Source organism: Schistocerca cancellata, chromosome 4 (genome assembly GCF_023864275.1).
Source record: "Schistocerca cancellata isolate TAMUIC-IGC-003103 chromosome 4, iqSchCanc2.1, whole genome shotgun sequence".
Classification (NCBI taxonomy): domain Eukaryota; kingdom Metazoa; phylum Arthropoda; class Insecta; order Orthoptera; family Acrididae; genus Schistocerca; species Schistocerca cancellata.
This window is the reverse complement of record NC_064629.1, coordinates 748350082-748361922: the sequence shown is the minus strand read 5'-3', so window position 1 is coordinate 748361922 and position 11841 is coordinate 748350082.

Below are 11841 nucleotides of genomic sequence, written 5' to 3'. Positions count from 1 at the left end.
CATCGTGCAGCCCGCCTCCAGTGGTGTCGCGACAGGCGTGAATGGAGGGACGAATGGAGACGTGTCGTCTTCAGCGATGAGAGTCGCTTCTGCCTTGGTGCCAATGATGGTCGTATGCGTGTTTGGCGCCGTGCAGGTGAGCGCCACAATCAGGACTGCATACGACCGAGGCACACAGGGCCAACACCCGGCATCATGGTGTGGGGAGCGATCTCCTACATTGGCCGTACACCACTGGTGATCGTCGAGGGGACACTGAATAGTGCACGGTACATCCAAACCGTCATCGAACTCATCGTTCTACCATTCCTAGACCGGCAAGGGAACTTGCTGTTCCAACAGGACAATGCACGTCCGCATGTATCCCGTGCCACCCAACGTGCTCTAGAAGGTGTAAGTCAACTACCCTGGCCAGCAAGATCTCCGGATCTGTCCCCCATTGAGCATGTTTGGGACTGGATGAAGCGTCGTCTGACGCGGTCTGCACGTCCAGCACGAACGCTGGTCCAACTGAGGCGCCAGGTGGAAATGGCATGGCAAGCCGTTCCACAGGACTACATCCAGCATCTCTACGATCGTCTCCATGGGAGAATAGCAGCCTGCATTGCTGCGAAAGGTGGATATACACGGTACTAGTGCCGACATTGTGCATGCTCTGTTGCCTGTGTCTATGTGCCTGTGGTTCTGTCAGTGTGATCATGTGATGTATCTGACCCCAGGAATGTGTCAATAAAGTTTCCCCTTCCTGGGACAATGAATTCACAGTGTTCTTATTTCATTTTCCAGGAGTGTATATGGATTCTGACCAGTAACGAGAAATTGACCATCACAGGTTGTGTTCAAAATGACCACTGGCAGCGGCAATCTACATCTACATCCACATTTATACTCCGCAAGCCACCCAACGGTGTGTGGCGGAGGGCACTTTACGTGCCACTGTCATTACCTCCCTTTCCTGTTCCAGTCGCGTATGGTTCGCGGGAAGAACGACTGTCTGAAAGCCTTCGTGCGCGCCCTAATCTCTCTAATTTTACATTCGTGATCTCCTCGGGAGGTATAAGTAGGGGGAAGCATTATATTCGATACCTAATCCAGAAACGCACCCTCTCGAAACCTGGACAGCAAGCTACACAGCGATGCAGAGCGCCTCTCTTGCAGAGTCTGCCACTTGAGTTTGTTAAACATCTCCGTAACGCTATCACGGTTACCAAATAACCCTGTGACGAAACGCGCCGCTCTCCTTTGGATCTTCTCTATCTCCTCCGTCAACCCGATCTGGTACGGATCCCACAATGATGAGCAACACTCAAGTATAGGTCGAACGAGTGTTTTGTAAGCCACCTCCTTTGTTGAAGGACTACATTTTCTAAGGACTCTCCCAATGAATCTCAACCTGGTACCCGCCTTACCAACAATTAATTTTATATGATCATTCCACTTCAAATCGTTCCGCACGCATACTCCTAGATATTTTACAGAAGTAACTGCTACCAGTGTTTGTTCCGCTATCATATAATCATACAATAAAGGATCCTTCTTTCTATGTATTCTCAATACATTACATTTGTCTATGTTAAGGGTCAGTTGCCACTCCGTGCACCAAGTGCCTATCCGCTGCAGATCTTCCTGCATTTCGCTACAATTTTCTAATGCTGCAACTTCTCTGTATACTACAGCATCATCCGCGAAAAGCCGCATGGAACTTCCGACACTGTCTACTAGCTCATTTATATATATTGTGAGAAGCAATGGTCCCATAACACTCCCCTGTGGCACGCCAGAGGTTACTTTAACGTCTGTAGACGTCTCTCCGTTGATAACAACATGTTGTGTTCAGTTTGCTAAAGACTCTTCAATCCAGCCACACAGCTGGTCTGATATTCCGTAGGCTCTTACTTTGTTTATCAGGCGACAGTGTGGAACTGTATCGAACGCCTTCCTCTCTGGTATGGAATGACTACTGCACAAGTGCTAGAATTTCAGGGAGATGTCTGAGCAGGCTGCAGTAATACGTCGTTGCATATCATTGGGTGTAGTCAGCATGTCCTTGTAGACAGCATCTCGCAGCTTTCCCCATGGAAAAAAGTCTGTAGGCGTCAAATCCGGGGTGCACGTGCTCTGCATCCAATCCAACAATTTGGAAATAATTCGTGAAGAAATGCTGTAGTACTTAGTGCACGATGGACGTCTGGCCCATCATATTGATACAATCTCCTCCTAGTTCAAATGGTTCAAATGGCTCTGAGCACTATTAGACTTAACATCTGAGGTCATCAGTACCCTAGAGCTTAGAACTACTTAAACCTAACTAACCTAAGGACATCACACACATCCATGTCCGAGGCAGGATTCGAACCTGCGACCGTAGCGGTCGTGCGGTTCCAGACTGTAGCGCCTAGAACCGCTCGACCACCCTGGCCGGCTTCTCCCAGTCTATAGAGAAAAGTCTTGTAGCATCTGTGGAAGATGATCTGTTAGGAGGCTGCGATACTTGTGTGTATTGTGTTCCGTCTATGAAAAACTGCCCAATGAGTTGATGGTTCACTATCCCACAGCACATGTTTTCACTCCATGGACGCTGATGTTCCAACTGGCGAAGCCAACAGGTATTGTCAACAGACCAATAGTGCATATTTCAGACGTTTACCTGGCCATGATTAGTAAATGTGGCTTCGTCACTGAGCAAGATACATGATACATCTGGAGTATCGTGTCTTAAGGCTCATGTACAGAAATTAATGCAATTCTCATAATCGTTTCCATGTAGCTATTGATGAAATATGGCTGGCCCAGACGTGGCGACCTATGTAGGTTAGTCTAGGTACAAAGATGAGCCGTGTGCGGCCAGAAGTGGTTAAATCCCAAAGCAGAGAACATGTGGATGGCGGTTGCTGACATCGCTAGGGTGCAGAAGATGCACCAGAAATGGCGGAATGTAAGACAGTATGAAATGTAATTACTTACAGCTCTTAGAAATTCACGCCCGCTAGAGTGGCCGATCGGCTCTAGGCGCTACAGTCTGGAACCGCGCGACCGCTACGGTCGCAGGTTCGAATCCTGCCTCGGGCATGGATGTGTGTGATGTCCTTAGGTTAGTTAGGTTTAAGTAGTTCTAAGTTCTAGGGGACTGATGACCACAGCAGTTAAGTCCCATAGTGTTCAGAGCCATTTGAACCATTTTTTAAAAAATTCACAAACAATCCTGTTGGAGCAACATCCGCAACTGAGCGTCATACCACAGGTTGAAAATACCGCTTCAGTTGTAAAGTTCTTTTATTATCATATTATTATACGAAGAACTTTACAACTGAAGCGTTATTTTCAACCTCTGGTCTTAGAAATTCAATAATCACATTTACATAATAAAGCAAATGTGAGTACATCTGTGATCTCATAAAAATGAGGTGTATCCAATGAAATAATAATACTTTCAATATTTTAAAATCTGCGTAAGTGCCTTTTACAGTGACTAAACATTTTCACAATGAATTTCAGAATTAACAACTTTTATACACTTTGTGCAATTTTTTAACACACGATGTCTCGGATAGTAGCACTGCACTATAAAGTAAAGTGGGACAAGATTGCACACTTAAGGTTTAATTAGCGAAATACTGATGGAAACTTTACAAATTACAATTATATGTTAACTGGCATTTCATATGACTTTTGCCTATTATATAACAGAGTCTGAAAGTGACATGTATAATTTAAACTGTAATTTGCTCTGAGTAAAAAAGGTAATGCAAACGTGCAGCCTTACCCGACTATGTGGGAAGAGTGTGTTTCTAGTGGGGTTAATTTTGTGCATTATTATCAAATGAGAAAAACAAACGTGCCACTCAGTTCTTCTTCTTTATTAACTTTATAGCGTATTTTAACATTGAGCCGTGCCGGCTCGTATCGATTGATCGATCGGGTCGGCATGGTGTGATCTTTGGGCTCGGCCGTTTGACGTGGCTTTTGGCCGCGACGGGCGTGTGACGCTAGAGAGCGACAGCCGGAGAGCCGCGCGGCGCGTGAGAATCGGAGGCGAGCGTGGTTGAGCAGGCCGGGGCACGACGCAGAGGTTGTGGTGTCTTTGACACGTTGGCAAGACCGAACCTGGATTGTAGTGTGGGAACTGGACTCGGCCACATTACCCGAATCGAGTCGTGCGGCCATGATTTGGATTTGTAAAGGATTTCATAAAAGATTTGTGTGTTACAGTGTACTGTGTGCGGCACCCTGTCCAGCTCGCGGGCTTGCTGTGGGTTCTGGGTCTAGCCGCCTCTGGTTTGGGTCCAGTGGGCCCCCCTTCTGCTATTTGAATTAGCCCGTGCCTATGTGGCGTCACCTATTTTGAAAATGTGTCACGAAGGGGCGTATCTGTTTGTATTTTATTTTGTGTTAAATTCTTTTTGTGATATCCATTATTGGTTAAAGTTTATCTCATTATTGTAGTCTTCTTTTGGGAGCTTTACTGTGTACAGAATTTAATTAACTTGCGAGTCACTTAATACTTGTTTAAAGATTAATGTTGTTGTTTGAATAGGGTGGTTGCCCGTGCTTGTAAGAATTTTTAGCTAACTTACCTTAGCACAAAAATTTTAAAGATAAAATTTTATTTTGCCAAAGAAAAGTTTAATAAAAGTTTTGTTGTTATAAAATGTGAATGTTGCTTATGTGGCCAGGCCCACCCGCTCAACAGCAAAACAAAAAATGTTCAAATGTGTGAAATCTTATGGGACTTAACTGCTAAGGTCATCAGTCCCTAAGCTTACACACTACTTGACCTAACTTATCTCAAGGACAAACACACACACCCATGCCCGAGGGAGGACTCGAACCTCCGCCGGGACCAGCCGCACAGACCATGACTGCAGCGCTCAACAGCAATTGGCTGATTAGGGTGTATTGACCAACACAAACATAATATGCCTTGTTTCTCAGCATATAATCGTTACTATTGATGCAACTGGATTTAATGAACAATTCTGGGAAGTGTGAAAAGAAACCTGCAAAAATATTCCAATCGGAGGAAAAGCTGTATAACAGAGATCAAAAATGAAGTGCCCAGAACATTCATAACAAGAACAGGATTCATGCCACCACTCCTCGCACTTTAGACATTGAATTCAGTCTTCTGTTTTTGGTTTATTGTTCTTTTCAGTATAGCCTCGACAGTGAAAAGGTTTGTTTATTTTCTGTCGACGTATTTAAGTTTTACTTCGCTTTCTTTTTGTTTGCTTGATCGGAATCAAATAGTTTCCTCTTTGGTTTCTTTATTTCTTCTTCTGTTGATTGGGATTCCATTTGCTTCTTGAATAAGGTCCCAGATACTATTTCTAACCTTTTCCATTTCGTCTGTCTTTTTTGTCACTCTTTTCTTCTTGGCAAAGGAATTATTTCTTTTGGGGAAACGTAGGTACTTGGCCCTGGTTGTGGTGCAGTTGTAGGTATCTATGAACTTTGGCTCTGGAGAAATCCAGCTTCAACTACAGATGCATCATTAAGTTTTCACTTAGATCTGTAGTGGTCGAAGGCAGGAAATCTTCCTCTGTAATTATGTGAAGATCGACTGGATAAATGCCACATGTCTTGAACTTCTTTGTTGCCTTCGTCATTGCTGCCGTCCTTTGATAAGCGTTTACAAACAATTCAGAAACAAATTCTTGCATAATTATGTATCCAGGGTGCTAAATAATCCACTGGTCGCATGCTTGTGAATAAAAGTCCTGCAGCGGCTTGAAAAAGTAGTGGTCCAGTGGCTACAATTTGTGGCTGCTGTGTGGAGGAATGGTAAGCCCATGAATTTTACGCAATAAAGGCTGTCATTCAGACTCAAATGTGACGAGTTTTTGTCCAAAATTAACAAGACTGGATTTTCTTCTGTTGGCTGAATATGTGTCTCAAAATCTTGTAGCCATGTGATATATAGATCTGAGCTTATGTGCCCAATGTGCAAACATTAATGATCCAGGAGGGGCACAATTTCTCAAACTCTCCTTCTTCCTTTTCCGATGAAATACACTCCTGGAAATGGAAAAAAGAACACATTGACACCGGTGTGTCAGACCCACCATACTTGCTCCGGACACTGCGAGAGGGCTGTACAAGCAATGATCACACGCACGGCACAGCGGACACACCAGGAACCGCGGTGTTGGCCGTCGAATGGCGCTAGCTGCGCAGCATTTGTGCACCGCCGTCGTCAGTGTCAGCCAGTTTGCCGTGACATACGGAGCTCCATCGCAGTCTTTAACACTGGTAGCATGCCGCGACAGCGTGGACGTGAACCGTATGTGCAGTTGACGGACTTTGAGCGAGGGCGTATAGTGGGCATGCGGGAGGCCGGGTGGACGTACCGCCGAATTGCTCAACACGTGGGGCGTGAGGTCTCCACAGTACATCGATGTTGTCGCCAGTGGTCGGCGGAAGGTGCACGTGCCCGTCGACCTGGGACCGGACCGCAGCGACGCACGGATGCACGCCAAGACCGTAGGATCCTACGCAGTGCCGTAGGGGACCGCACCGCCACTTCCCAGCAAATTAGGGACACTGTTGCTCCTGGGGTATCGGCGAGGACCATTCGCAACCGTCTCCATGAAGCTGGGCTACGGTCCCGCACACCGTTAGGCCGTCTTCCGCTCACGCCCCAACATCGTGCAGCCCGCCTCCAGTGGTGTCGCGACAGGCGTGAATGGAGGGACGAATGGAGACGTGTCGTCTTCAGCGATGAGAGTCGCTTCCGCCTTGGTGCCAATGATGGTCGTATGCGTGTTTGGCGCCGTGCAGGTGAGCGCCACTATCAGGACTGCATACGACCGAGGCACACAGGGCCAACACCCGGCATCATGGTGTGGGGAGCGATCTCCTACACTGGCCGTACACCACTGGTGATCGTCGAGGGGACACTGAATAGTGCACGGTACATCCAAACCGTCATCGAACCCATCGTTCTACCATTCCTAGACCGGCAAGGGAACTTGCTGTTCCAACAGGACAATGCACGTCCGCATGTATCCCGTGCCACCCAACGTGCTCTAGAAGGTGTAAGGCAACTACCCTGGCCAGCAAGATCTCCGGATCTGTCCCCCATTGAGCATGTTTGGGACTGGATGAAGCGTCGTCTGACGCGGTCTGCACGTCTAGCACGAACGCTGGTCCAACTGAGGCGCCAGGTGGAAATGGCATGGCAAGCCGTTCCACAGGACTACATCCAGCATCTCTACGATCGTCTCCATGGGAGAATAGCAGCCTGCATTGCTGCGAAAGGTGGATATACACTGTACTAGTGCCGACATTGTGCATGCTCTGTTGCCTGTGTCTATGTGCCTGTGGTTCTGTCAGTGTGATCATGTGATGTATCTGACCCCAGGAATGTGTCAATAAAGTTTCCCCTTCCTGGGACAATGAATTCACGGTGTTCTTATTTCTATTTCCAGGAGTGTACTATTCCTGGAGGGATGCAACTCCCCCCATCTCCCACACAACATACAACCGTTATCAACTGATCTCTTTCTCCAGATGCAATTTTGCCACATGTAGCAATCGCTTCCGGAACTTTGTTAGCAACAGTTGTAATCCCCGACTAATCTGTGATAAATATGCGATGAGATTCAAATTTATCTCTCTCCACTAGCTTCGAAAGATTATCAAACAAGTGTTCGTTCGTTCTTTGTCGAAGCCCATCATCCGTTCGAGACTAGTTTTCTGTAGGATCCAAAGCCTAAGGTTTCGTCTCTGCATGAAACCATAAGCCCAGTCCTTTCTGGGCATCTTAATTTTTTTGTATAATTTTGTTTTTATATTATTTCTCTTAGAGTAGTCATTAATTAGCCTCTGAAATCTTTCAGTGCCATACTACAAAAATATCTGTCCAGAGATCTGCAGTGTTCAGCGAGTTCCAGTTCCTGCTCATCACTAAAAGTTCTTCCAGATCTTCCCAGTTCCTTTATCCCAAAACCACGAAAAAAGTAGGAGTGTTAATTTTATCTTTACATAGGCAACAGTCCCAAAATAAGAAATAAAAAAATAAAACTACACTTCAAAGGGGATTCCTGAGAGCAGCTTCACTTACTCCAAGCTCATTCGCTACTTGTCGTTTACACTTCCCATTTTTGAAGGCCTCTTTTGCTGCTTAAATTTCTGAAGCACTTGGCTTCCATTTGGTTTTCCTTTGGTAGATGCTAAAATGGAAAAAAATTGACTCTTTGAAGACTACTATCGTCGTATAATATCCACTTGTAACGTTCATAAGCATTTTTAGTTTCACATCAACGAAAAAGTTGATAATTATAACGGAAGGGCTAAGATTACGCACTGCTCAGCGTTACCCCATCTGCGATGAGTAAATTTGCCCCGCAGTACGATACTGCAGTTTTCTCCTGCACATGGAAACGCTTCGTAGGAATATTAATGTGTTACCATATCACAAGACTGACAATACATCGTAATACACAATGAAAGAAAGTTAAAATGCATAAATCCACTATTTCTTGCGTTATAGCTTATTTCCGCAACACAAAATTTTATATGAAAATAACGTAAAACAATTCTTACTGCATTGTTCAGTCTTTAACACAAGGACAAAAACCAAACTACAGCAACAATTAATCAGCCACAGAGGCTAGTTGGTGCCCTGCAGAGTACTCAATTGCTGGATTATTAAAACTGCGATATAAGAGTTGTGCAGTCTTACCCGCCACGCAAACTTATTCACTATTCTAGCTATAATCCCGGAAAGTTAAACATATGTGTCAGATTTATTTATTTGTCTATTACTTTGAACATCATTTCCATTATGCAAATTTTTTGAGACTATTGTATCCTCACAATAACACAGCAACTGAATGCATCATGTGTACCTCATGTCTTGTCATACTTGCGTAATTACGACCCAGCCGGGAATCAAACCCGTGCCCTTAGGATCGACATTTTGTCGCGCTGACCACTGAGCTACCGGGGGCGGACACTTTTCTGATGGCATCATGTAAATGAAATTAGACGGAACATGAGTTCCTATTCGTTATCTCTCGTGCGTTGATGGATAATTAGTCATGCTGAACTCTGAACTATTTTGTACTGGTGAATATTTCGTGTATTGCGATCACGAAATGAGCTTTTTCCTTGCACATCTTGAATGATTATTTTACTTGGGAATTTTGTTACGATTCTTGTTGCGTACGTAACGCATGTTTATTGCATTTTAATAAGGCTGTCTTTCTGTCTGTATTATAACTGGTAATCGTAGGACCACATTCCGTTTATTTCAGATTTCTTTCTTTAGTAAGCATTAATCAGCATAATGTTCTGGTGTCGTTTACATCAATTTCATACATTAGAATAATGACCTTTTTACTAATTAGTCATTTATCTTTTATTTAATATTTCTCATTAGTTTATTAATTTGCAATTCGAGCCAGTGCATAGACTATTTGACTGCAGGATCTCAGCTACAGGTTATTATTTGCAGCGAGTTAGCTGCTGGGCACGAAAGTAGACGTGTACGACTCGAGCCTACGACTTCATCGAGCCATCCATTTTAAACAGAGCTGTGCATTACCTAAGGTTCAAGTAACTGCAGGTAAAATCACATTACCATGCAACACCCTTACAAGCTTTTAAGACTGTGTCTTTCCATTCCGTATAAAAACTACATTGCTGTTATAAGGGTTGAAGACATGAAAAGGAAACAGTAATTGAGGACGTAGTGGGGACAGGATTGCAGACCATTCACCATGATATTCAGTGTGTGCATAGACTAAACATTAAAGAAAACAGGGGAAAAATTTGCAAAGGGGGCTAGAGATCAAGTAGAGGAAATTAATACATCAAACTTTTCCAACATTGTAACTGTGCCAAAGACAGCAAAGAACTTGCAATAGCATTTAACCGGAATGGATAGTGTCTTGGCAAGAAGTTATAGGACGTAAATATACAGAGGCATTGGATGGCATTCGAATTAAAGGAGGTGATGTTTAGGGAATTAGATTAGGAAATAAGATACTGAAAGTATAATACGAGTTTTGTTATTTGGGAGAAAAATAACAGAGGATGATGGATGTAAAGGGGATATAAAATTTAGACTGACAATTAAATAATAAAAAAAAATAGAAATTAGTAACCTCTAGCGTCAATTTAAGTGTTACGAAAATATTTTCTGAAAGTATTTGGCTGAGAGTACCCTTACACAGACGCAAACCATGGACAGTTCAAATAAGAAGAAAATAAAAGCTTTGGAAACGTGATGCTGCAGGCGAATGCTGAAGATAAAATCGGTAGATCGAAAGACTATTGAACAGATAGTGAATAGAGCTGGGGATAGAAGGAATTTAGGCCACAACTTAACTAAAAGAAGGGATCGGTTGATAAGCCACTTCCTGAGGTATAGGTAATTCGATAAAGGAGAGAGGTGTGTGTTTATGTATAGGAGGGGTTGGGGTGTAAAAATTGTAGAAGAAAACTAAGTCTTGAGTAGAGTAAGAAAGTTCGAGTAGATGTGGGCTGCAGTAGTTATGTCGAGATGAATAGACTTGAACAGGATAGACTAGCACGGTGAGTGCATCAAAACAGTTGTCAAAGGAAAGAGCACAACACCAACAGTCACGCGTTATTCGGTAATTTGTAGCAGTGTTTCTGGTATTACTATAAATATATTTCAGCGTTACCAACATTACTGTCATCACCATTACATATCCATAAACCAAACTCTCGGCGAGAAGTAATACCCAACGCAGTTGCCTCTGTAACTCAAGACTGATAAAACTAATGTGGGCCGGAATGTAGCGAGGGAAACAAATGGATGACGAATTGTGCGCATGAATTGCTAAGGAAGACACACGTTCAGTCGTGACTGCTGGCTTTTATGTTTAATGCCAGGTCATCCCTTATCTGCTGATAATATGTCGAAGGGAAATACCCGTTTTGCAGTTTCACAATTTATTTTCGCCAGTTACTTTATCGACGAGATAAAGTGTAACTCATTCCCTGTATGGCAGTGTCTGTCATGTGCATTATCACCTAGGAACTGCTGCTAAGTTGTATGGCGGTCAAGTACTTCTGAACTCGATGTCCTGCCCATGGCTACGCTGCAGGCAAGCCCGACAACGCATCACACACCAACCAAGAGTGCAACCCCGAAGCTTTTCGCTGAAAACGGGATGTTACAATGTAGCGCACATCCGTGCCTCGAGCTCACTGCTCAACTTCATGTTATTCACCTAGTAAAAGATATTTCCTCTAACAGCTTAACAGCTTGGCCGTGCGAGTCGATTCAGGTAGCGACACTGCTCGTTGCGAATCGGGTTCATGCTAATTTTACAAAATTGCTGCGCTACGTTTTGGACCATTAATGTGTTTTTAATTTCTAGATACTAACTTACGTTCCAGTCCTTCTTTCCTGCTTCATGCTTCGATGTCCTGTTGTCAGAGAAATGAGTGTAATTCACAAATCTCAAGTAGGTCTCTGTTTAAGAAGCTGAGGAGTTTTGTAAATGGCATTACAGTGCATCTACTCGCTAGTGAAATATGTAACAGATGAAATTTTTAAAGCGAAGAACATCCATACGGAGAGTACAACACAGAGCATCTAACTTTCATATAGCGAGCAAATCTTTAAGTACTGTTCCAAAAATTGGTGTTTTCGTATTTGTAGATCACTGAAAAGAATTATGAAGAAGGAAAATGCTGTTTACGAATCTATGATTTAGGTTCAAATGGCTCTGAGCACTATGGGACTTAACTTCTGAGGTCATCAGTCCCCTAGAACTACTTAAACCTAACTAACCTAAGGACATCACACACATCCATGCCCGAGGCAGGATTCGAACCTGCGACCGTAGCGGTCGCGCGGTGCCA